The sequence below is a fragment of the Pongo abelii genome, chromosome 11 (assembly GCF_028885655.2).
Source record: "Pongo abelii isolate AG06213 chromosome 11, NHGRI_mPonAbe1-v2.0_pri, whole genome shotgun sequence".
NCBI lineage: Eukaryota > Metazoa > Chordata > Mammalia > Primates > Hominidae > Pongo > Pongo abelii.
The window spans coordinates 120,814,110-120,841,253 of NC_071996.2; the positions used below are offsets into that span (position 1 = coordinate 120,814,110).

The following is a 27,144-nucleotide window of genomic DNA, read 5'->3' on the forward strand; positions in this document are numbered from 1 at the left end:
TTCCTAAGCCTTGAAATGTATGTCTAGGGATACCATTCTGTCACCTCATGCCCAGAGCCTGACAGAGAGTAATCTCAACACAGGAAGGAGAGAGCTGACATATGGTAGCAGGTAGAGCTGTCCAATAAAATAGAGAAAGCAGTACAGGGACATGTTTATACTACAAAAAAGTTGTTCATTATTTATATTAAATGTGAATTTAACTGGGTATGCTCTGTTCTTATTTGCTAAATCTGGCAACTTGAGCAGCAGGCAGCCTCCATCTTGGGTACTGCATTTCTGAACCCTTGCATTAATCTACACTCCTGGGCTTCTCAGTTATACGAAGCAGTGGCTACCAGTTTTTTTGTTTGTTTTTGTTTTTTCTTAAGCCAGTTTGACCTGGCTTTCTATTAATTCTGTTAACTTGCAACACAGAAGTTACTCAGTCATGTAGAAGTTCTGCCATCTTTAAGAACAATAGGTGTTCTCTTCTAAAAGAAAATATCCTCAGGAAAATGTCCTGCAGGCACCAGCGGGTCATATCACTGGGGCATAGGCCAGAGAGGTAGAGAGCAAGACTAGGAATCTCTGCCAGCTGTTGGGGGCATGGAAGGTACTCAAAGAGATAATACTTTATGCCTGAAGGGAGTGGAAAATAAGCCAGTGACAAGGCCACCTGGAGCAGGATGGAAACACTAGGGCACCACAAGCTGCATGGGCTAGGATCAAAGGAAGTCACCATCACCAGTGCAGGCAGCTCCAGGCATTCCCTCGTGTCCCCAAGAGTAGCCTACCTTTAAAGACCGCACTCCCACCCTAACTTCTGGGCTATTTACAATGAACAAGAACAGACTCAAATCTACAATACAAACCCTAAGTGATGGAAAAAAGCCAAAATATTCTTGTGGTTTGAGGGGGTAGAGGAAAGAAAGGCAGGGGAGGAAGGAGAGCAATTCATTTCATAACAGCCTCTGTCACTTGCCATCCCCACATGGGGGAAGGACAAACTGAGGGCAGTCTGGGTGGGAGAGCAAACAGAAAAGTGTCTCTCTGGCACCTGAAAGCAAGCAATCTGATCCCAGGGCCCCAGAGACAGGGCTGGAGGACAAAGCTTTGCTGGGGTGAGGGAAGGCAATGAGCTCTGTGGATTCCAAAGCTTTCTCTGCCCTGCCCTGTCTCCGGGCACCAGTGGGTCATGTCACTGCAAACAAACAATATGGGGAAGACTGCCAGGAGAAATGACAAGGGTATTTGCCAGTTGAGAAGGTTTCTACCAGTCAGTCTGGACTGGGCCATCAAAGAGTTCCCTCTTCTTGACTTGGATTTCTAACACATTAGCGAGAGCCTTTTTTTTTTCTTTTTCTTTTTAAATGGAGTGTCACTCTGTCACCCAAGCTGTAGTGCAGTGGCATGATCTTGGCTCACTGCAACCTCCACCTCCTGGGCTCAATGATTCCCCCACCTCAGCCTCTCAAGTAGCTGGGATTACAGGTGCATGCCACCATGTCTGGATAATTTTTATTTTTATTTTTAATTTTTTTGTGTATTTTAGTAGAGAAGGGGTTTCGCCATGTTGCCCAGGGTGGTTTCAAACTCCTGAGCTCAGGCAATCCACCTGCCTCAGCCTCCCAAAGTGCTGTGATTACAGGCATGAGCCACCGCACCTAGCTGCGAGAGCCTTAATTAAGCAACTTCTGTGTGCTGGGGTGCCGGGCTTAGTGGTCATTTACATTCACTGCACAGTTATTTTTCTGGTTTTCTAGCAAAATCTTTTGAAAATGTAAGTCAAAACTAGTATTATCCCTATTTGGGGAAACAAGAAACTGAGGTGTGGACCTCCTTAGATCACACAGGACATGAATGCAGAGGAAGAAAGCCTTGCAGCCATTATTAATCTCTGAATCTGTCATCATTCTTCTTTCCAGAAATCGGCATGGTGGCTTGCAGGCCAATACTGGCAAATCCTCTTTGTAGCAAGTCCCTACAACTAACTACAATGGAATCAAGTTTTTATTATTGCTTTCAAAAATTCAATGTTGTATTGGTGGAGATAATACCAACCCCACAGTCATGGCAACTGAAGGCTCTTATTGAAAGGATGCTTCAGTCAAGCTTGGAGAAAGGTTCAATGTTATCACTTATTACTGATCTTTGGTATTCTTTGTTTAAAAGGTATCATTCCAGTCTTATATATATATATACAGATACATGTATACATTTGCTATTATTACACATATTTTATGTTGTTTTTTTCATATTCATATTCACATAAGATTTTTAAAGCCTTGAAGGCAAAACAAGCTGTTACCTTTCTATTATGATCAAAATTTATAGCTACAAATTAGATTGCATGTTCACCATAATCATCTTCACCAACCTCATAATCAATACAAAAAGCCTCTCACAATTCAACAAACATTATGGAATGCATACTGTGTGTTGAATACCAGGTATAAAGTAGCAGATAAAACATAGTCTTTAGCCTACATATTAGTGATGAACTCAGACACCTAAATGGAATATTTAATTAAAATATAATAAAGGAAATGATGGAGACAGGCAAAGCTTACTATAGATACCAGAGTGGTTGGAGAGAGCTGAAAAGACCCCAAGCTGGGGATTTCCAGGAACACTTCTCAGAAGCAGTGGCAAGTCTTTTTAATTTTTAATTTTATTTTATTGTGTTAAGAAAATTTAACATGGGAATTTGACGGCTTAACACATTTCTAAGTGTGCAGTACAGTATTCTTGACAACCATTTTGTAAAGCAGATCTCTCGAACTTACTCATCATGCTTAACTGAAACTTTATGCCAGCCGACTAGTAATTCCCCACTTCCTCCATCCCCAGCCCCTGATAACCACTGTTCATTCTTTTATTCTAGGAATTTGACTGTTTTACATACTTCATGTGTATTAGTCCGTTTTCACACTGCTGATAAAGATATACCCAAGACTGGGCAATTTACAAAAGAAAGAGGTTTGCCAGACTTACAGTTCCACATGGCTGGGGAGGCCTCACAATCATGGTAGAAGGTGAAAGGCACGTCTCCCATGGTAGTGGCAACAGAGAGAACTTGTGCAGGGAAGCTCTCCCTTATAGAGCCACCAGATCTCATAAGACTTATTCAGTATCACAAGAATAGCACAGGAAAGACCTGTGCCCATGATTCAATTACCTCCCACTGGGTCCCTCCCACAACACGTGGGAATTCAAGATGAGATTTGGGTGGGACACAGTCAAACCATATTATTCCTCCCCGGCCCCTCCCAAATCTTATTTCTTCACATTTCAAAACCAATCACGCCTTCCCAACAGTCCCCCAAGGTCTTAAATCATTTCAGCATTAACTCAAAAGTCCACAGTCCAACGTCTCACCTGAGACAAAGCAAGTCCCTTCTGCCTATGAACCTGTAAAATCCAAAGCAAGTTAGTGACTTCCTAGATACAATGGGGGCACAGGTATTGGTTAATACAACCATTCCAAATGTGAGAATTTGACCAAAACAAAGGGACTACAGACCCCACACAAGTCCAAAATCCCTCCTTTGACCCCATGTCTCACGTCCAGGTCAGGCTGGTGCAAGAGGTGGGTTCCTATGGTCTTGGGCAGCTTTATGTCTGTGACTTTGCAGGATTTAGCACCCTCTCCTGGCTGCTTTCACAGGCTGGTGTTGAGTGTCTGTGGCTTTTCCAGGCACACAGTGCAAGCTGTCAGTAGATCTACCATTCTGAGGTCCAGAGGATGGTGGCGCTCTTCTCACAGCTCCACTAGGCAGTACCACAGTAGGGACTCTGTGTGGGGGTTCCAACCTCACATTTCCCTTCCATAATGTCCTAGCAGAGGTTCTTCATGAGGGCCCCACCCCTGCAGCAAACTTCTGCCTGGGCATCCATGCATTTCTATACATACTCTGAAATCTAGCTGGAGGTTTCCAAACCCCAATTCTTGACTTCTGTGTACTTTCAGGCTCAATACCATGTGGAAGCTGCCAATGCTTGGGGCTTGCACCCTCTTAAGCCATGGCCTGAGCTCTACATTGGCCCTTTCAGCCATGGCTAGAGCTGCTGGGATTCAGGGCACCAAGTCCCTAGGCTGCACACAGCACAGGGACCTTGGGCCCAGCCCACTAAACCACTTTCTCCTAGGCCTCCGGGCCTGTAATGGGAGGGGCTGCTGTGAAGACCTCTGACATGCCCTGGAGACATTTTGCCTATTGCCTTTGGGAATAACATTCAGCTCCTCATTACTTATGTAAATTTATGCAGCCAGCTTGAGTTTCTCTCCAGAAAATGGGTTTTTCTTTTCTATCACATAGTCAGGCTGCAAATTTTCCAAACTTTTATGTTCTGCTTCTCTTATGAAACTCAACGCCTTTAACAACATCCAAGTCACCTCTTGAATGCTTTGTTGCTTAGCAATTTCTTCCACAAGATACCCTAAATCATCTCTCTCAAGTTCAAAGTTCCACAAATCTCTAGGCCAGGGGCAAAATGCCACCAGTCTCTTTTCTAAAACATAACACGAGTCACCTTTGCTCCAGTTCCCAACGAGTTCCTCATCTCCATCTAAGACCACCTGAGCCTGGGCCTTATTGTCCATATCGCTATCAGGCTTTTGGTCAAAACCATTTGACAAGTCTCTAGAAAGTTCGAAACTTTCCCACATTTTCTTGTTTTCTCCTGAGACCTCCAAACTGTTCCAACCTCTGCCTGTTACCGAGTTCCAAAGCCACTTCCACATTTTTGGGTATCTTTTCAGCAACACCTCACTCTACTGGTACCAATTTACTGTATTAGTCCATTTTCACACTGCTGATAAAGACAAACCTGAGACTGGGCAATTTACAAAAGAAAGAGGTTTATTGGACTTACAGTTCCACACGGCTGGGGAGGCCTCACAATCATGGCAGAAGGTGAAAGGCACGTCTCACATGGTGGCAGCAAGAGAGAGAACTTGTACAGGGAAACTCCCCCTTATAGAACCATCAGATCTCATGAGATGTATTCACTATCACAAGAACAGCACAGGAAAGACCTGCCCCCACGATTCAATTACCTCCCACTGGGTCCCTCCCAAAACAAATGAGAATTCAAGATGAGATTTTGGTGGGGACACAGTCAAATAATGTTATCATATAAGCAGGAACTAACTTTAGCATATGCAATCCCTGTATATGTGTGATTCTTTGAATTGCCCTGCAAGCCAATTCTAACATCTTGATGGTTCCCTTATTAATTACTGAGCAATATAAAATCTTTGACATGTGCTCATCTTACAATATCTAGGCGTTTTGGTTTTACCTTTTAAGAATAGATTAGCTAAAGAGAACACACTGCATGTCAGTTTTCCCAGAGCCTCACCATAAGCACAGCTTTTCCTCAACATTATGAAAAAATGAAACTTTTCCTTAGCAACACTGCATAGTTATTTTTTACATTCCTGTCCTCTTAAAGGGAGCCCCCATTTCCTTTCCCTCTCATTTCCCCTTTTATTTCCCTTTCTGCCACTCCAGCCAAGTGATCTTCATCCATTCCCTTGCAAAATTAGTTATCTCTTTTTTTGCCACCCCCACCCCAAAATTAATTTTCTATAAAAGCTGATACTCATCATCATTACAGTGTAGCTGAGATATAAACATTAATTGCACCCTTTCCTACAGCATTTCTCTAGCATTTTGCCAGGGAACAAAGGTTTCAGCTAGAGAAAAAAATTCTAAAGGTTGAGATTTCTGGGAGAAAATCACAGGTCATTTTGTAGTAAAGTAGAAAGGCTTTTCAGATACTCTGAAATCAGACTTTGTCACCTTGTGTCCCCCCACGAAAAATAATATTTTTGAGTGATAACAGTACCAAATAGACAAATCAGGCTGTTTACCAGTGGAACAGCTCCAGGTTATGAAAAATAATGCTGAAGGACAGGGTCCTTTGCTAGAAGAATGTCACTTGAGGTACAATACTCTGTCTTAAACAGTCAAACAACAGACACACAGTAGAATAAACATGTTGAGCACACAAAATGAAGAATAACAATGCATTGGGTGTGTGTGTGCAGTGTGGGAGGGAGGCAGTGTCAACTCTCTGCTGCCACCTGCTCTGGAATGGAAGATGCTGGGTGTTCAGAAGACAACCACATTGACTTTCCTACCCTGGCTCTCTGTGATCTGCCATCTCCAAACCTTTTAAGTCTCCACACAGGGCACATGGAAAAGAAGACAAGCAGCACTTTCTGAAAACATGAGTAATGGGAAGCCTTGATTAAATGAGCAGGCAAAGCCATCCCAGGGGCTTCTCCTGATATTACTTGTCTTCATGATGTGACCTGCCCACTCTCTATGATCCGTAGTTAAATTGCTAAGATAGGTTTTTGGGTTGGAACCAGAAACCATCAGAGTCTCGTGGCCTTAGGGATCAGGATTGCTACCACCTCACGCCCCCACTCAGTTTAAATGGGGACAACTGATGTCTAGGGACACTTCCAGAGGTCTCAGGCTATAATTAGCTGATGAGTATCCAATCTGAGGTCTTAGATATAATGAGCTGTAGCCGACAAGGAGAATTCAGGCACCAGCACTTACCAGATATGGCAAGCTCCACCTCTCTCTTTATTCCCTTCATCTTGCTTCTGCCAGCACTCCCACAGACCTTGTGCAGGGCAGTGAGCCCATGGGAAAGAGCCAAGAATTCCTTCATCTGGGGCTGTGCCTCTGCAACCCTGAAGATTTAGGGCCAGAGATGATCCGCTTTTCAGAACTCAACAGCCAATCTTTGGAAAGAACCTATGACTCAATAGCAGGCACGCGATTCAGCCTGCACCCCTCCACCCCTCTGCCCTCACACCCCCAACTTCCAAATATGGATAGAGTTAATGTCCCACTTCTGGAACACATGTGATTGTACAGTCATTCTTCAATCACACCACCTGAAGATGATTTAGTCCATGGAATTCATCAGAGAACAAAGAGCAAACCAACTGCTGATTGATTGGGGTGGTGTCAGAATCAGAACTAGAACACAGAGTGGGAAATATTAGGGCCAGGAATGCATCAGCTCATTCAATTAATTGTCTGAGAATCTTTGGTTCTAGTTTCTCTTCTGCTCTTCTGTTTTATCTCACTACCAAATGAGATAATTTAAAATAACGTATATAAAAGTGGTTTGAAAATAATAGTATGGAATATAATTGAAATAATAATTGGAAAAACAATGAAATGCACATAATATGGAATATCTATTATGCACTGGCCAAGTGTTTTATATAAATTATTATATCTAATCCTTAAAGCTGAAGCTCAGAGAAGTTAAGAAATTTGCCTATAAACACAGAGATCTGTCTGATTCAGAAGTTCCTCTTTTGACAGTGCAGCTATACATCTCCCAAGCTGTTTACTTGGGGTATTGACCCTGATGGCTGTTCTAATGCTCTTCAGCTTTTGCACTGGCCCCTCTAGCTGTCTTAATGAAATACAAAACAAATCTCTACAGTGTCCCAAACAAACTCCTTCATATGCCTCCACACTCCAGAACAACTAATTGCCAACAAGGAGTTAGTGATGCAATGGCAAGGTGGGTGGCTTTGTATGACCAAGAACAAACAAGGATCTTGCCTGAAGGACATGTACATTCCACCAACTCCTATGCCAGGAGACTCATTTCCTTTCAAATACCACCCATTTCACAGAACGTGTCGCTGCCCTGAGTAAGCCCCACCAGCTCTGTGTCTTTATTTTCCAAACTGGGCTGAAACAGTGGGTGTTTAATCATTGTTTTTATGAGCTCCTGTATGTCAGCACTTTGATAGATGTTTTAAATAGATCAACTCATTTAATGCACTAGTACAAACATGAAATATCCCCATTCTACTGGTGTGAAAACTGAGGCCAGGAGAGGTCAAATTGGAAATTATACATCCCTGATCAGAGCCACTAACCAAGATGCAGAAAGCAATGAAGAACCTGCACAGCTAGGAACTGACAACATGTAGGTCTTGGTTAGTGGCCAACTTATTTGACCGGAGCATCCTTATGGTTATTGAAGGAAGGTTGTACATTATTGTGGTTCCCTAAGCAGGTTGTACAACAATTCTCTCCCTCTCTAAAAAGGCTGATGTCACTTCTTTAGGTGATGTTTTGTGGTATATGATAGGGCTGGATCACATATCTTTTAGACATCTATTATTTCATTACATAAGTCTTAGGCTCAAAGGAATTTTTAGGAGTCATTTAATAAAATAACATGCGTTGAATCCTTCCATCTTTTTAATACTTTATAATTTCTTTCTTTTTTTTGTTTTTTGTTTGTTTGTTTGTTTTTGAGACAGAGTCTCTCTCTGTTGCCCAGGCTGGAGTGCAGTGGCGCGATCTCAGCTCACTGCAACCTCCACCTCCTGGGTTCAAGTGATTCTCCTGCCTCAGCCTCCTGAGTAGCTGGGACTACAGGTGCCCACCACCACGCCCGGCTAATTTTTATGTTTTTTAGTAGAGATGGGGTTTCACCATGTTGACCAGGCTGGTCTCGAACTCCTGACCTCAGGTGATCCACCCGCCTTGGCCTCCCAAAGTGCTGAGATTACAGGCTTGAGCCACCGCACCCAGCCAACACTTTATAATTTCTAAGCACTTTTACATGCATTAGTTCATTTGACCCTCACCACTCTTAGAAATTGTTTCTACCTTGAAGAATTTTGTAAGAATTCAATGGAAAGTGTTAAATGAGAAAATGTACGTTTAGCACAATGCCTGAGGTACATAATATATGCCTGCTAAATGTCACCTATTATAAATGCTAATTCTTTGGAAGTGGTAGGCAATGTGGTCTATTTCCTACCACACTCCCAAGGATCTTCAGAGGATAGAGAACTGTGGGTTTTTTTGATGACCACGTCTTTCCCTCAGTTTTGCCATCCTATGTTTGTTTCATTTGCTTGTTTTCTGGTGATAGGTAAAACTCATGTTGTCATGTACCAGCATTCTCCAGTTAGATTGCATTATAATAAGGTGATAACTCTCTCTCTAACTCTGGAAACGGGAAGATCTAGTGTTTTCATGGCTGGCAGATCTGAGAGGCTGACATCAAGGACTGACTTGTTGCTCATGATGGCCTTTGGAATTCTCAACCAACAGCTTTGTAGAGCTGGGTCAGGTCAGGCAGTGGATTAGTCCACTGGACTGAGCTCTCCACTTGGGAGCCAAGAGACACGAGTTAAAGTCTTCTTCTTAACCACTGAGTCACTAAGACTTGAATCGGGCTCCTAGCCTTCCCTGCATGAATCCTTGCTCCTCAAAACCACTGGCTTCTGCTTCCCTCATTTGTGCTTCATAAAGCCCCACTACATGAAGTTGGAGGAATTGCTTCAGGGGATGTAGACTTGAGGTATTTATTTCTAGTCAGCTTAAATATTTAGCCAGCCACAGAGTAAACAAGATCATGGATTATCCTTGGCAGTTAACCCCAAAAGAAAGTCAAAAATAAACTGGGAGCATGGGCTTAGAAGTCATTCCCTGGTGATACTCTGGCCTGTGGGGACTTCATTAGGCACTGTCTCCACCCTGAGCATGACCCAGCCCAGTGGCCCCAGCCTTCATGGATTCACAGCATACAGTAGCAGACCCACCCTCAGCACTCTCCCTTCTTCCTTCCTCCATGGGGTTCCAGGATGAACTCAGCTGCAAAGTGGGTCATTTGAGCCCACAGTGGAGATGACGGCTATCATGGTAGTGTATTGGGACCCAGCCCAACATAAATGCCTGGTGGGGTAATTACTGAGATGAGACTGGATTTATACCAAGCCATTTTTCTGTTGGTGTGGATGTGAGGCTACTGCTTCACCCTGGGAAATCATAGCGTTCCTGTTCATGTATCAAGACCGTCCTCAGGAAAGCCCTGAGACAAAAGCTCAAGGCTAGCTGTCTGTATAGAAAATGGGCTCACATACAATCCACCAGGAAATACCCCACTTCTCTACTGAGCAGAAGCTCTGGGAGGAGAAGCTTTGTGCAAATCCCCCCTCACCTCCTCTCTCTTTCTCACACATACAAGCACACATACATATATGCCACCCACCAAATCTAAGGGAATATTAACATTAGAAACAAATATTACTTTAAAGATCTGGGAAGAAATGGAGCCAAATAAGATGGATGAGCCTAAAAGACCACATGGCAATTCTCAGGACTTACTAGCAAATATCCATCCTGCTGAATGTGACAGGACTCAGTGGGGTAGGTGCGATGGTACGGGTGGTGTGTATGAGTTCAGTTGTGTCCCCATAAAATTTATATGTTCACATTGTAACCCCTAGTACTTCAGAATATGACCTTACTTGGAAATGGGCTCTTTCCAGATATAATCACATTAAAATGATGTCATTAGGGTGGGCCCTAATCTGATATGACCGATATCCTTATTAAAAGGGAGAATTTTGATACAGGACATGCATAGAAGAAAGACAATGTAAAGAGAAATTATACGACGGCCATCTACAAGCCAAGGAGAGAGACTTGGAATAGATCCTCCCCTCACAGCCCTCAGAAGGAGCCAATCCTGCAGATACCTTGATCTTGGACTTCTAGGCTCTGGAACTGTAAGATAATTAATTTCTGTTGCTTAAGCTGCACAGTCTATGATACTTTGTATGGCAGCCCCTGCATGGGTGGAGGCAGAAGCATTTTCCTAGCCTGCAGAAGAAAGCACTCTGGGGGATTTAAAACATGGACTCTCTCTTTATTTTGGTCTGAGGCACACACTGTAAACACTGGAGCAACATTTAGTAAGAAGGTTCCAGGCCTCCACAACCATGTTACACAGTATTGATGGAGAAGGTTTCAAGAACTCTCCTCCTAATCCATTCCCCCAACATGCTCTTTTCTTAGCCAGGAACTTAAGTAAACAATGGCATAGTCCTGGAAAGTTCTATGGGTTTTATTTCTTCACTGTGGATCTGCCATATGTTCATCTGTATTCAGATGCTTGAACATAATTTTTGGACTAACTATGAGCTCCCAACTAAAGTTCCCAACATAAGGAGACTAAGAGATTATCTGACCCCATGCTCTCATGTGATCAGTGAAGGAACACAGACTTATCAGAAGCAACTAGCAGGAAAGCCCCCAGCTGATTGATACATTCTGTCTAGTGTCCTAACTCCAAATCCAAGGCTTTGTCCTACACAACACATTGGTTTCCCGCCACATAAACAACTTTCGGTGTGAGAAATCTGATTTCATTCTCCCTTACTGTATCTAAGGTTCCCTTCACTTAACCGCCTCTTCGGTGAGTAAGGAATAACATAGACCCTTGCCTTAGAGTGAGGGCCTTTGAGATCATCTAACTCCAGTACAAAGTTGATGTTATGTGGTTTGTCAGTCTCTGATTAGACACTTTCAGATATGGGAAACTTTACTGCTTCATTTCAGACAGCTCTAGAAATTCCTTGAGATGAATTAGAAATTCATCTCAGATTAGAGATTCCTTGAAATGCACCCCAAAACATACCAGGCTTTTGAGGGCAGAGGTTTTTTTGTTTGTTTGTTTTTTTAAGTCACTCAGCTTGAGCCAGTGCTGGGGGCCTTTGATCCTCCAAAGTCTCTGTAATGATTAAGGTGGTTACATTGGTTCAGATGGCACCTCCTTTCTCCTGGGGATCACACCAGAGCAGAACTCACTTCTGGATGGTGGAGCCTGGTGCCCCACTCAGAGGATGCCAAAATTGCCCAGTCTTTTGGGCAGCAGGACTTGAGAGTGACAAGGGGTAGTAACTCCAGTTTCAAAGAATCTACACAGCATTTGAATTGAAGAGCCGAGATTCTACCAGTAAGAAAGAGCATCTGCTTCTTTGCAAAACGCAGGTAAGGTGGCAGCTAGGCCACAGTCGGGGCCTGCTCAGGGCTGCTCCATCCTGCATGCTGCAAGCTGCCCCTGCTGCTGGCTGCTGGCCCCTAAGGGAGCACTGCCGCAGGAGAGGAAGTGGAAGCGCACCAGAGGAGAGGAAGTGCATGGCCAGAGAGGAAGCGCAAGGCAGGAGAGGAAGCCACAGCAGGAGAGGAAGCACATGGCAGGAGAGGAAGCCACAGCAGGGCTGTGGGTCGTATGGCCTTTTACAGCCCTTCCACCCAGAGGATTCCTTTTGGGTACCCCTCTCCCACTCCTTTAAAAAACTCCACTGGCGGCCATGCATAGATGAGATTCTAAATACTTTCAGGCTACCTTTCTGGAGGTCAGAAAACATGGTCATATAGCCCAAGCCTTGTAAGCCTGCATGGGCTATTGAATTTCCATGGACATTTTGTTTTTGTGGGCCTAAACAAGAAGGCTAAAGTTAGAAAGATAGTTGAGCTCAGGGGGCTCAGCATTCTACAGGCTTGTATGACTAAAGAAACCCACTTCCACCCACTCCATCCCCTTCCCAGTCAGGAGAAATTCCTGGTCGATGAGTTAGAGAGACTGGGTTGGAATAAAACAAAATTCTTCACTGGACATAGCTGTTTGGACTGTGATTATTATTATTTTTTATTTATTTATTTTTGAGATGGAGTCTCACCCTGTCGCCCAGGCTGGAGTGCAGTGGCACGATCTCAGCTCACTCCAACCTCCACCTCCTGGGTTCAAGCGATTCTCCTGCCTCAGCCTCCTGAGTAGCTGGGACTACAGGTGCATGCCACCACGCCCGGATAATTTTTTGTATTTTTAGTAGAGACAGGGTTTCACCGTGTTAGCCAGGATGGTCTCAATCTCCTGACCTTGTGATCCACCCACCTCGGCCTCCCAGTGTTATTTTTAACAATAAAGTAACTGCTACCAAATATTGAGTGATTACTGTAATGCCAGGCATGCCTATTTCTTTTAATCCTCCAAAGTGCCTGTGAAATAGGTAGCAATTGTCATGTTAGAAGTGACAAAGACAAGATTTAGAGACATCAGTAATTTGCCTACAATTACTAGCTGATGAGTGTGAGGCCAGAATTATAATCTAGGCATTGTGACAGTGGAGTCCAGTGTCTTACTGTTTATAGTATGCTTGTGACATGTTGTGAAAAACACACGTAGATGTATTTGCATAGATTCATAAAGTTCACATTACACATCCATAAAATCACAGAGAAGCAATTCTATCTTGATATCTATTTCTCTCCCCCTCTCTGTATCTGTATCATTAATATCAATACCTATATGTATACCAACCTATATCTAAATTGATTTGCATCTTCCCATCCAGCAAGATCTTGCTTTGCAAATGAAGTTGCCTTCTTACTGCTTAAGACTGGTGGAAGTCATTGGTTCCAGAACTAAGAAAGGGAGGAAGTGTGTGGGGCCAAGGTAGCATGGCAGTAGTAAAGAGTGAGCATATTGCCTTAGAGTCTCAAAAATACCATTTGAGACCAATTTTGATACTTAGAATATACTATGCTTCTAAATAACATACTCCCTTCTTAATTTAACAAATACTGTAAAAATTTCAGAGAATAATAAAGTCATGTTCTATGAATCCACCACCCAGGTAGCACTTGTTGTTATTTTCAGCATGAAAAATCAAAAGAATGCATGCACATGGTTAAAAAGTAAAAACATTAGAGCAAAGGGAAGAAAATAAAAAGTAAAAGCCCCTTCTCACCCCCATTTCACCTTCAGATCCTCTCTCCAAAGACAACTGCCAATAAAGCATTTTTTCTGTCTTTTGTACAAACAAGTTTACACTCTGAGAACTATGCCACTTGTGTCTCCCTTTTTTATTGGTATATACTATTTCATGGATACCTAAACTCCTGTAGTGCATCTGGACCTGATTCAAAGGTTTTGATGGACAACCAGTGCTATTATTAATGAAATATTGATAATAAAAACTCACTTTTATTAGGCATTAATTATGTGTCACTCACTCATCTAAGCACTTTATATGTATTTATTCATTTAATTCTCACAAAGTTCACATTTGGTATTTGGTTGGGTACCTCCCTTTGCCCACCATCTCCCCAGTCCACTGTGCACCTGACCTGCAGGAAGAGCAGCAGCAGCAGCTCCGTTGTCTCTGGCTTCCATGTGGGATCAACCCATGGGTGGCACGGAGGGTGGAGAGCAAAGTGGGGTGTTTGACCTCTCACCTGCTGTTGCCCCCTTTGTGGGCCAGCTCCTGTCAGATGGTCCATCACACACAGCTCTCTCCCTGCATTTCAGAAACTGTCCCCTTCTCTCACAAATACCAGGCTGAGGAGTGGCAATGGCCCACCACTCCCACCAGCCAGGAGCATGGCATTGTCCCTTCTGGCCTCTTTCACCCTGTCTGTGTCATTGTAAATAGGCCTTTTTTCTTAAACTCTCTTTAAATCACTCAACTCGAGAGTGTACCTTGTTTTCTGCTCGGATGCTGATTGATAGAAATATGTGCCATTGATCCCCATGATATCACTGAGAAAATGGAGGCACACAGCCCATGGTGGACATAGGACCCAACCCATGAATTTGCTCCCCAGAGACTGTGCTCTCACCCCTGCACTCCCTCATCTCTACAAGGTCACCCATCTTAGGGATACACCTCTAGGTCTATTCATATGACACCTCAGTGGCTCTTAGGGCTTTGCCAATACAAACAGTGTTTCTGTAAATATCTTTATATGTCCATCTTGGTAAATATATAGAATTATATCTATCGAGCATATTCTTAGCAATGCCTAGTCAATGTGTATATACAATTTTTAATTTGAGGGGAGATTGTCAAATTGCTATAGTAGTTAGTCAAATTAAATGTACTTGTATACCATGACCTGGTAATTCTACTCTAAGTAGATAGATTTAGATATAGTGATAAGGATATAGACATATCAAAGAAATGCTCAAACATATCCATAAAGAATGTTTATTATAGTTTTGTTTTGTTATTTTATTTTATTTGTACTGTCTTTGTTTGGGGCAGTGGCGAGAAGTTGGTGTTGGTGATAGTTCCTCATTGGGAGGGTTCTTAGGTAAACTGTGGTGGATGTTCACCATGAGATTTTGTGCAGCAGTTTGAAGCAAATGTATGCATAATAATATTTTAAATATAGTGCTGAGTGAAGAAAATAAGATGTATGCCACAATGCTACTTTTGTACATTAAAAAAGAATCCACAAGAAACACTATCTCACATTTTGCAAAAATACATGCAAAATGACACACATTAAACAAACAGGGAGGGATTGCCTAGGAGAGGTGGGTAGATGGGTATAAAGAGGAATGACTCAATCAATCAAGCAGTGGAGGGGAGGAGGGGGCCATGATAGAGAAAGATATTGTCACATTTCCTTCCAGAAAGGTCATGCCATTTACATTACTCCCTACAATGTAAGAGAGTGGCCATTTTTTCCATAATATTTCCAATGGTGAATATTATGAAACTTGCAAAAAAATTTCCACAAGCTAATGGCTGTTATCAGACCAAATTATTTTTCCAGTCTGATGATTTGTGTTTTTCCATTGTGAGTGGAGTCAAACCATTTGAATGTCTTTTTCTGTAACTCAGAATACTTTGCATTGTTGGAAATGTCCCATGCACTTCAAGGGGTTGGCAGATCCACCAGGGCAGTCAGACAAACAGGTCTTCCGCCATCCACAGGCACAAAGGAGGCCACGTGTCCAGTGGACACACAATCCATGAGTATGAGTGCCACGGTTATCCCCAAACCTCTCTTTAGTTCTGACAGCACCAGTGTCTTGGTGACTTCATGACCTCTCCAGACCAGAAGGCCATCTGTGCTTGGTTGGCAACCCCAGCTGCATGATCAGATTATTTCAAACTCTGTTTCAAATTCACTCGCACTAAATGCACCAAAAAAAGCACTGTTCTCTCTGTGCTGAGCTATTTAATGTTGTGGGGCTGTTTCCATGAGCCCTTTTTGTTTAGCTGGACTTTTTTTTTTTTTTTTTTTAACCCTCCCCCCTTCCACCCTTCCTTTTTCTTTTTTTTTTTTTTTTTCTTTCTTAAATGTTCTTTTCTTGGAAGAAGTTGTTCCTTTGCCAAACATAAATGAAACTTTGGCTCCAAGTTCAGCTCAAAATTTACTAGCTGATAAATTGGAAGTCGGGAGTGGGTTGTGAAGGTGGGAGGAGAGGGGAGAGCGGGAGGGAGGTTTTCATTTGGGGGCAAGTTCAAACTTGGAATCAGAAGCTATTAAAGTGTCTGATGTGTGCTGAGTCATATGGAGGCGGGGGCAGGGGATGATGCTGGCTCCTTGCCAGACACACGCACTGCCCAGGTTGATGAACGAGCCTCCAAAGGCGCTACAACAGGATTATAATTTCACTAGCATTTTAAACATAATATTAGAAGCCACGTGCATGACACCGAGCAAGCAATCAGCATGGGCCTCTTGTGTTTATGAGACTGGTCTTAGAGTATACATCTTTCTTAAACTCTATATTCCCACTCAGCTCTACCCCTTTCTCCTACTCTCCCCTCCCTCCTCCAACTGAGTCTCTCTAGGAACTCCCTGGCTCCCCATTCAACCAGGGGTTCTATGGAGCCATGGAGAAGACACCAGTGCTGAGAGGAGAAGCTTTCATATAAAGATAATGATGATGGTGTTATTCACTCATCTAATATTGAAAGGAATCCTATAAAGTAGATAATGTTATCCCCATTTTTACAGATAAGGAAAATAAAGCACAAAGACAAAGCTAGTAAGTGCAGAGCTGGGATGTCAATCTAGGATTTCTGCATTCCTAGCCTCTCTAACCTCTGCCCCTCATTCAAGTGCCTTCGTCTCACCATCCTGCATTTCCCACAGGATGGTCCCAAGGTTTCTGACCTTGGCACACGCTGTTCTCTTATAAGATAGAGAAAGGCAGTAAAGGGTAGAGACTTCCAGGTCTTCAGCCCCTTCCATTACACTTCCTTGCTCAAATCTTAGCACAAAATCCATCCTAATATTCATCACTCCTTTTTTTCTTCCAAAGTTTTATTATGGAAAATTTCAACCACACAGAAAGTTGAAAGAATAGCACAGTGAACATCCATGTATTCACCATCTCTTTCCCTTCTTCCCTCCCTCCCCTCCCTCCTCCAACTGAGTCTTTCCAGAAGCCCCCGATTCAACAAGGGGTTACAAGGAGCCATGGAGAAGACAATTAAGGGTTCTACAATTAAGATTTTGCCTATTTTTTCCATCATATCTATGCATCTCTCCATACCTTTATTCCTCTACCCAATCCATCTTATTTTTTGATGCATTTCAAAGTACGTTGCAGACATTAGTACATGACACCTCTAATCACTTTTATGTTCTTTTCCTTTTTACTTTATATGAAATAAAAATCACAGTTAACAATTATCAAGTGCTTACTGTCAGGCACTGTGCCAAGCACTTTCCTTGCATTACATAATTTGAATCTCATGGTTACCCTATAAGTACAGTTACCATCTTCATTTTACAAATGAGAAGAACTGAAACAGAACAATGGTGTCAATTAACATTTTAAAAGTGTTTCTACGGGCCATTCACAGTGCAAGTACTTTTCATGCATTATCTCAGTTAATCCCTTATAGCAATTTCATAAAGGCAATACTATTACAGATGAGAAAATTGAGACTTTGAGAAAAAGATCCTGCAACCTAATAAGCATCAGAACCTGGGTTTGAATTAAGGGAGTCTGACTCCACTATTCTTGGCTTCGCCCCGGTTAGCAACCGTATTGTAGCATTTTTCTTTGCTATTGTGTTTTAGTTTTTTGTCTCCACTAATGTTTTTCACCAGACTGTGGCCTCTCAAGGTCGAGTCATGTTTTAGTCTTCTTAGTTCCAGGCCATCATTCAGATACAAGTAGGCACTTCATAGATGTTTCCTGAATGGATTCATAAACAATGAATAGCAATAGCTGAAAGCCCCACATCTTAGAATGAAGTAAAACAGTGGTATGTTCATGACCATTCTAGAAAATGCAAAGAAAAACTGATGATAGGTGCTGCTGATAATTTCCTGAGGTTTTCTTTACACCAATAGGATGTACAACTAATCAAAGGCCCTCCACATCATGCAGTCTGGGTAAACTGGAGATGGGGGAGACAGCCTGGGGGAGTTCAGTGCTCTTGCCAACCAAGGCAGGAGCACACCCCCATACCCTTTGGCTCACCAGGCATCTTTTATAAGCCCACTATGTGGCAAACACCAGGCTAAGGGATGGGGAGGACATAGAGGTTAAACCTGCAAGGCCCCATCTTACAGAGCACATAGGCTAACAGGGCATAGGAAGAGACGAGCACATTCATAACCATGACAAAAGTCATGATGGGCTTCACAAGAAAGAGACAAATCCATTTTTTAAAGGACTTCCAAGGAAGGAGAAATTAGATTATGCTGTAGAGAAGAGGCTCAGCAACACGCTGTTGGAGAAATTTTATTTGGGATGGGCACAATTTTCGATAATAGAAATGTGGCAGGGAGTAAATGAGCAAAGGTGGGAAAATGCAGTCCCATGATGCTCCAGTTGTCAAGAACATCGAAAACAGACCCCCAGGGCCAAGTTACCCCCTGTGGAGTAAGAAAACAGACAACACTAAGGCCAAATTCATGCACTATGTATGTTTTTACCCACAGCAGCACTATGGAAGAAGCAGTGACTATAACCTCAATCACAGGTTGAAGCTCATTCAAGGTGCCTGCAGCAATGGATACCAAGGCTCTCCTGGGTGGTGCCACAATGCAGCAAAAGGCACAGTATGGGAGAAGAGCTTGAAAGACCACACAGATGGAGTGTCCCAATCACCTAGACACACGCTGTGCAGTGCTCACAGTTCTTTATATTATCTCATTTGACCCCTATTAACAACAGATCCCAGAGCTGTTATTGGCCCCAGTGTTTCAAATGAGAAAACTGAGGCAATGAAAGCTTAATGACTCAGTCAAGGTCACATGGCCTGGAAGAAGCGAAATCATTGCCTCTAAATCTAATTTTCTTGGTGTTGTCTCATTAATGGATAGGAAGATCAAGGCTTTGGAAAAGAGTGTCATGCTACAGAGATAATGCTTTTTTTCCCCCCCAAAATCTGGGTACTTCACAGTGAGTCTAAGAGTTATTAACTGCCTCTACTAGAGTTAATGAATAAAAAAAAAAAAACTATGACTTTTGAGAAATTAGTCAAGTCTGCCATTGGGATAAACTAGATGCTTATTTCATAGAATTTACTCAGGAGCACCTTTTGCTACAGCTTTGTGATTGCGAGCTTGGCCTCTGGAATCAAACTGCCTGGGTTTCAATCCCAGCTTACACTTACTGGCTGTGTACCTTTGGGTATGTAACTTAGCTTCTCTGTGCTTCAGTTTCCTTATTTGCAAAATAAAGAGAATAATCGTATCTACATATGCAATTAGTAAACTTTCAATCGTGTTTGGTACATATTAACTGTCTGACAAAAGTAGCTTGATTTGTCATTTGTATCCAATTATATCACTTTTTTGTTGGGTGCCTTTGGGTTTCAGAGAATGGAGACCTGCTTGGATGACCTCAGATGCTGGGGGCTTATTACAAAGATACATGGCATAAAAGAAGACAAGGGGCCGGGCGCAGTGGCTCACACCTGTAATCCCAGCACTTTGGGAGGCCGAGGTGGGAGGATCACGACGTCAGGAGATCAAGACCATCCTGGCTAATATGGTGAAACTCCGTCTCTACTAAAAATATCAACAAATTAGCCGGGCGTGGTGGTGGGCACCTATAGTCCCAGCTACTTGGGAGGCTGAGGCAAAAGAATGGTGTGAACCCGGGAGGCGGAGCTTGCAGTGAGCCGAGATTGCGCCACAGCACTCGAGCCTGGGCGACAGAGCGAGACTCTGTCTCAAAAAAAAAAAAAAAAAAGAAGACCAGGAACTTCACAACTGCATGACTGGCCACATAGATCTGGAAAATCATTCTTTATCTTTTCAGCTATTGCATGCATAAATTGCCATATTGCCAAACTAGTGTTTGTCTGCTTGTCTGCAAAGTAAGAATCCTTTACTCATGTTACTCATTTTTCCTCCCTCTCTTCTTTTCTTCCTTTTGTTTGTTGTAGAAGGTTGAGTAAATTGCACTCCTCAGTCCATGGCCCGTTATTTATCTTGTTTGCTTATTTATTTCATCTCCATTCCTTCATCCTAGTTTTTCTTCCTCCCTCCCTTAGGCAAACACTCTTATTTGTGTTTAACTTAGATCCTTTGGTTTGTATGTGTTCTTAGAAAACATTCATTTTTTAATCCATGTATTTTTAATTTAAAAAAATGGTACTTTGCTATATATCTCTTTTTGTTCCTTACTTTTTTCACCCAGCACTGTTTATCAATTCATCTGTGTTATTAGATGTTCAGCCAGGCTGTTCATGCTCACTGTTGCTTCATTTTCCATGATGTATACTCACCATATGCTGCCTACCTAATCTGCATTGATGGATTTCCAGATTGCCGCCAACTTCCTGTCACCACAAACAACACTATAATGAACATCTTCAAAGATAACTCCTTATGGATCCAGGTGAGATATCCTTGGAAATACATGTAGGGTCCATTTTAATTTGACTAAGTTGTGTCAGATTGCTCACCAGAAAGCCTGTTCCTGGAGACACTCCCAGCAGCAGTACACAAACTCCCACACCCACACCAACCCTCTGGCATGCTGCAATTCTCCAACCTTGTAGCCATTGCTTCTCCGTCGTTCTCCTCTTTCCACAATCTTGCTGCTTCCTTGGGCTGTTTCTGCTCTCACTGCCCACCTACCCCATCCTGCTGCTACCTGTCCTCGCCGCTTTTTTCTCTGGCCTCCCCTACACCCCATGTGGTTTCTTCGTATTCATGGCTTCTGCTTTTTGAATAAACATGTTTGAATATTTTCTAGTATTCTTTTTTCCTCCTTGTCTTTCTCTTTGACCTTCAGACACTCTAATTGGGCTCCTTAGTTGCTACCCAGTCTAGCAACATCTGTGAGGTGAAATTCCGGTTTTGGGGGTGTTTTTCTTTTTTTTTTTTTTTTTGAGATGGAGTCTCGCTCTGTTGCCCAGGCTGGAGTGCAGTGGCACGATCCTGGCTCACTGCAAGCTCCGCCTCCCGGGTTCACGCCATTCTCCTGCCTCAGCCTCCCAAGTAGCTGGGACTACAGGTGCCCACCACCACACCTGGCTAATTTTTTGTATTTTTAGTAGAGACAGAGTTTCACCATGTTAGCCAGGATGGTCTCGATCTCCTGACCTCATGATCCACCCACCTCGGCCTCCCAAAGTGCTGGGATTACAGGCATGAGAGGTGAAGTTCTTTTTTTGGGCCACTTCTTATGACTGCTGTGGATCGGCTCAGATGTCTACCCTTGGCCCAACAGATGTCTCCAGGATGTTGAAGGTCACCGGTCTAAACCCTATTGACCCCTGGGGAAGGAGTATCTGTTACAGGCTCTTTCCATAGAAGGTGGCTATGGCTATGGCAGGCATTCAGAGTTCTACGGACTGCTCAGTATACACATTCATTTGGTATTTTGTTAAATTCACGATTTACCAATTTTGATGTGAAGTGGCCACAGTTACACAAGAAAAACACCAACCTTGAAAATTATTTTATATGTAAATGTTACCAGAAACGGGTCCCAATCCATACCCCAAGAGAGGGTTCTTGAATCTCATGCAAGAAAGAATTCAGGGCGAGTCCATAGAGTAAAGTGAAAGTGAGCTTATTGGGAAAGTAAAGGAATAAAAAATGGCTACTCCATAAACAGAGCAGCCCTGAGGGTGGCTGGTTGCCCAATTTTATTGTTATTTCTTGATGATACGCTAAACAAGGGGTGGATTATTCATGCCTCCCCTTTTTAGACCATATAGGGTAACTTCCTGACGTTGCCATGGCATTTGTAAACTGTCATGGCACTGGTGGGAGTGCAGCAGTGAGGATGACCAGAGGTCATTATCGTGGCCATCTTGATTTTGGTGGGCTTTAGCCGGCTTCTTTACTGGAAACTGTTTTATTAGCAAGGTCTTTATGACTTGTATCTTGTGCCAACCTCCTATCTCATCCTGGGACTTAGAATGCCTTAACTGTCTGGGAATGCATCCCAGTAGGTCTCAGCCTCATTTTACCCAGCTCCTATTCAAGATGGAGTTGCTCTGGTTCAAAAGCCTCTGATACAAACACAGTGGGAAATCACCTATTCCTTGCCCATTGTTAATCTTGAGCCCCTGTTTTCCTCCTTACAGTACTTCCTCCACATGGTATTGGAGAAATTATGTCTTAATCCAGAGAATATGTTGTTCCCCTTGCCTGGAATATTCTTTCCTAACTCCCTTTTGCCCTGACTAAAGTGACCCCATTCTTCTGACATTAAATGTCACTTCTGGTAAGATCTTCACTGACCTCTACTCTAGGATAGGTTCTCCTACTGAATGTCCCCATCTCCTATCCTCACACACACTACACTTTATTATAATTACATGTTGTCCTGCCCTGCAAGATATGAGTTACCTAAGTATATAATTGCACCTGTTCCTTTCACTACTGCATTTCTACTGTTCAGCAAAGTACTTTGCATCTAGTATGTGCCCAAAAAATCTGTGGCTGCCTTTGTTGAATGACAGAGAGGGATATCTCTGGGAGATTGAGTTTAAATCCCTGTCCTGTTATGACATCTGAGACAAGTCATAGTTCCTGTATTATCTACCTCACAGGGTTTTTATATATGAAAATGTTTTTTCAAATTGTGAAGGTCTACAAAAATAAGACAAAAGCATTTGATGGGAAAAGACCCTCAGATAATTTTGTGCCTCTTCAGAGAAATTTAAATGATTTAAATGCCAATTGCTTGAGTAAGTGAATAAAATAATACTCTCATCCTAACATAATTTCATGAATCAAAGATTATCATCAAAGGGGTGTTAGAGACAGAGAGACTCTGGAGCTTATCCTTTGTTCTACCTGGAAACGAATTGACTTGGAATCTACGTGACTTGCCCAAGTCAAAAGCTGTAAACAAACAGGGCTCAGAAAAAGGGTCTTCTCTAGGCCTGCCCTTCACATACTCAGAAGCATGTGCACTTGTAGGAGGAAGCCTGTCCAGCTGCACTTGGTCTCTGAATGCTTACAGCAGCCAAGCAGCCTCCTCTTTGGCTGCTACCAAGCTGACCTTTGATTCGAGCTTCCCACAAGCCATTATTTCTTAAAATCATGGAATCATCAAATTCTCTAGTGCTTTTTTTTTCATTTTTTTCTTTTCTCTGTGCTTCACACTGACCCATTTCTTCTCATTGACCTATGAAGAAGTAGCAAAAAGAGAGATGTGCACATTGAGTCAGAGCCTTTATGTGCTATGATCCAATATGTACCACACTCCCCACATTAGTTGGCTGGAGAGCTATCTGGGGGTTTGAGAATCTAGACCTCTGATTTCCAAGCAAGTTGAAGTTATTCCCAACACACATGGCTTCCCAGTAAGAAGAATTCTCTATATTTCTGTGTGTGTGTGTGTGTGTGTGTGTGTGTGTGTGTGTGTTTCTGGTTGCTACAGGAATTAGAAGCAGTGGCAAAAAAATAATCCTAATAAGGAGTCCTTTGTGCCCAGCTGTTATAAAACAGGATTTTTCACAAGCATTTACTCTCTCCCCACAACGAAGCCTTAAAGTGCAAAAGTTCACCCTGAGCATTGCCCACTGCTTTTCTTTAAACCTTCCAAGAGACACACAAGGCTCTTATTTTTCAGGGCCCATCTGGCCATAAATTGCAATAGACATTAATTTATGAAAACAAATGACACCAGCCTACTGCACGACATTCTGAAATGGGAGTATTAGGCAGGGCAATAAAGCAGGAATAAAATAAAAACACTCAGACCCCGTAGCTGCCCTGGCAATGCCCCAAGCCACACAAGGACCCTCAATATCCCTGTTCCAAAATACTCTGCTCTTGCAAAGTTATGGTTATTTGATCATAAGACATGAAATTCACTTTTTTGGCCAGAGTGTGGCAGGAAATTAAACATATCCAAGCCTTTCTCCATGTGACCAGAATCACCATTCTACCTGCAGAGTTTACATCAATGGTGATAACCACACATAGAGCAAAGGAGCTGGATTATCAATACTGACAGATGATTTCGCTGGTGGTTAATCCATTCTCCCCAGAGTCTAGAGGAGTTATTTCATTCTTGGGACTCTTGTCTAAGATTTGGTGTGTGGAAATTCTAGTAGAGTCAAGGGGATGGTTTACAGGCATGCAGAGGAAAGGTAATTTTAACCTCCTTATTATATACCTGCAATTGCCAGCATTAAGCAGACAAGCAGTGCCAACTCAAATACCATAGGAAAGATGCAAAAAAAAAAGGGCTGAGTAATGTGTCTGTGACTCTAGGCAAGACAGCTGGCCTTTCCAGTTTTCTGTTTTTCTGGATGCTTGAACCTAATGTATCTTAGTTTTTCAGACATGCATACTGAGGGCAGTAAGACGCACATATACATGCAAGAAATCTTTGTGCTCTGAGAGACAATCAATAGGTATAACTTTAAAACTCATTTTCATTTTATTTACTTGTTTATTTTTTGAGACAGAATCTCGCTCTGTCACTCAGGCTGGAGTGCTGTGGTTCAATCTTGGCTCACTGCAACCTTCTCCTGAGTTCAAGCAATCCTCGTGCTTCAGCCTCCCAAGTAGCTGGGATTACAGGCATGTGCCACTCATTTTCATTTTAAAAGGCTACACTTAGCATTAAAAATTAAATGGAAGCTGGAAGAGGGGTTATAGTCTTCTCCCGCCAGTCTCTGTTTCATCAAATGAAAAGATACAAGACTCATCAGACCCAAATGGGGGTTAAAAGATCAGCCTCTTTATGCTGAAGGATATACCTAATCATTCTCTAAAAGTAGAACTTCTAGAAAATTTTTAGAGAGTAGGACTTAAACCTTGAGCTCAATGGAACTTCCTTCTCCTCCTACTCAAATCTTGGTCTCAGGACTCACCTATTTGGACAGCTGAGTTGAGAGTCTGACATAAATTCACCTGCCTAGCCACCAGCAAGGTAGCTACAAGGAAGCACAGGGCTGCCCCATATCCTCTCCAGGATATCCTTTCCGGGCCCTCCATACTAGCGGACCTTGTCTAGAGAAGTTTATCTCATAGAATTTCCTATGAGGAGGAGATTAAAGACTATGATCCTGCAATTCCGCTGAGAGAACACAGAGCCAAGAAACTAAGAAACGATGCCACGTGTGAACTGCATATGGCATTTAACACTGTCCCCTATCCACTATTAAATGTGGTTCCATGAAAGTCAGGTCCTCAACAGTCAGGTTAGCTAGTCCTCCCACTTTGGGGAGGGGCAAATAAGCAAGTGGAGAGAGAAGATGGAAGTATTGTATTCTTTCTTTATAAGTCAAAATGCAAACATGAGAAGGAGAGTATAACTGTTCCTCCTCTCAGTTGGAATTTCCTTACTGGAGGAATTCAGGAAACAGGAACATAACCAGTGAAAGAAACTTTGGCAAGACCTTCCTCAGAATGTTTCAAGACTGCGAGATAACAACATCTCAAGTGGGACAGAATTCTAATTTTTCTCTCTTGAAATGTTTCCAACCTTGGAACTGCATTCATGGTAAGATATCTGATTGATCCCATCCTGCAGCCTTCTTGGTTGGTCCTGGGGGTGGGTGGGCAAAAAATAACACCCCTCCCTATAGAAGGCCATGTTTTCCCTGATCTGCTGGAAGGTGAAGTGATGGCCCAAGGCCTAACAGCAGGGTCCTCACCACTGAGGAAGAGAGAGAATGTTCTGTAGATTTTCCCGAGACTGACATATATAAACTGTGAATCATTCACTTGAGGACAGGATGGGAAGAGCTGATGGAAGCCAAGGGGGAGAGAAAGTACAAAGGAAGATTTCCAGAGATAAAGAGAACAACTCCTCAGTGAGCCAGCTTGGAGAGAACAAGTGGAGGGAGGCACGTCTTCAGCCTGTCGTTAGCAGATGTTTACTAACTCACTGTGGTACTGGAGCCAGCTGTGGCTAACTGAGGAACATTTTCCATCCCAGATCCTTTGTGGTGTAAAAGAATAAAGTAGAAAATGGATGGCACCAGATTGTGTCCATGATTTATCATTTTAATCTTGTCACCAAGAATTGAAGAGACCCAGGCTAGGGCAAAGGAAAAGGCAAAAATATATATATTTGACATGAATCAGTTATTTGAGGTCAATCCGGGAAGTTTTTTTAGCACACAAAAAACGTCTAAAAGAAAGAAAGAATAGTAATCTAGTAATCTCTCATGGCAAACTTTCAAGGGTGAAGAATTTAATTTACTAAGGATGTACAGCAGCACGGTGTAAGGATGGAACACTAGCTCAACAACTTAATAGGGATAGAATTCCTGCGATGGCAGAGTTTCTCCAGAGGTCGCTTGACCGTTACTCAGACTCTAAGAAGAGCTGTTGTCAGCCCAAACATGGCCATGGTCTGTTCTTATGACTATGACTTGTTCCTGCAATTTGTAATATTTGGAATCAGCATCCTTTAAGAATTAGAACTTACGACAAATTTTCTTTCACCTCTTTCTTCTTCTCAGACTCTTTCCTATTTGTTCCTGCTTCAAGACTTTTGTACTTGCTGCCCTTGTGCCTAAAATGCTCTTGCATCAGCTCTTTACCTGGCTGATTTCCTTTCACCCTTCTGGTCATGGATTAAATATCATCTCCTCCAACAGGCCTTCTCTTATGGCCTCATCTAAAGCAAAGACAATTTCCTATGAGATTCTATCCCATTACTCTGTTTGTTTACATAATAGCAATTAACACATTATCAAATTTTAATAATTATCAGATTATCAAAGAGGAACTCAAAAGGGAAATTAGAAAATATTTTGAACTAAATGAAAATAAAAATTTGTGGTATGGCACTAAAGTAGTACTTTGGAAAAAATATATTGCCAAATGCTTAGATTAGAAAAAGATACAAGTCTCAAATCAATTACTTCAGCTTCTGCCTAAAGAAAATGAAAAAAAAGATACTTACCAGGGGAGATACCATGATCATCAAGAAAATGAAAAAAGAAGAGTAAATTAAATCCAAAGTAAACAAAAAAGAAATGATAAAAATCAAAACAAAAATCTATGAAATATAAAAGAGTAAAACAATATAAAAAATTAATTAAACAATGAAATAATAATTGTTTCTTTAAAAACATCAATAATCAACCTCTAATCAGACTGA

General features: G+C 42.3%; 2 long non-coding RNA genes across 5 annotated transcripts in view; both read right to left on the minus strand.

Moving 5' to 3' along the window:
• The window catches only part of LOC134759620 (uncharacterized), a 122,075-nt gene extending 102,518 nt beyond the window's left edge, over window positions 1–19,557 (minus strand). The window contains exon 1 of the long non-coding RNA XR_010136107.1: window positions 6,561–19,557. This is a non-coding gene — a long non-coding RNA (uncharacterized LOC134759620). The remainder of the gene's footprint in view (window positions 1–6,560) is intronic.
• LOC100936373 (uncharacterized) overlaps window positions 1–27,144 on the minus strand; it is a 512,798-nt gene that overhangs the window by 144,194 nt on the left and 341,460 nt on the right. The window lies entirely within an intron of this gene.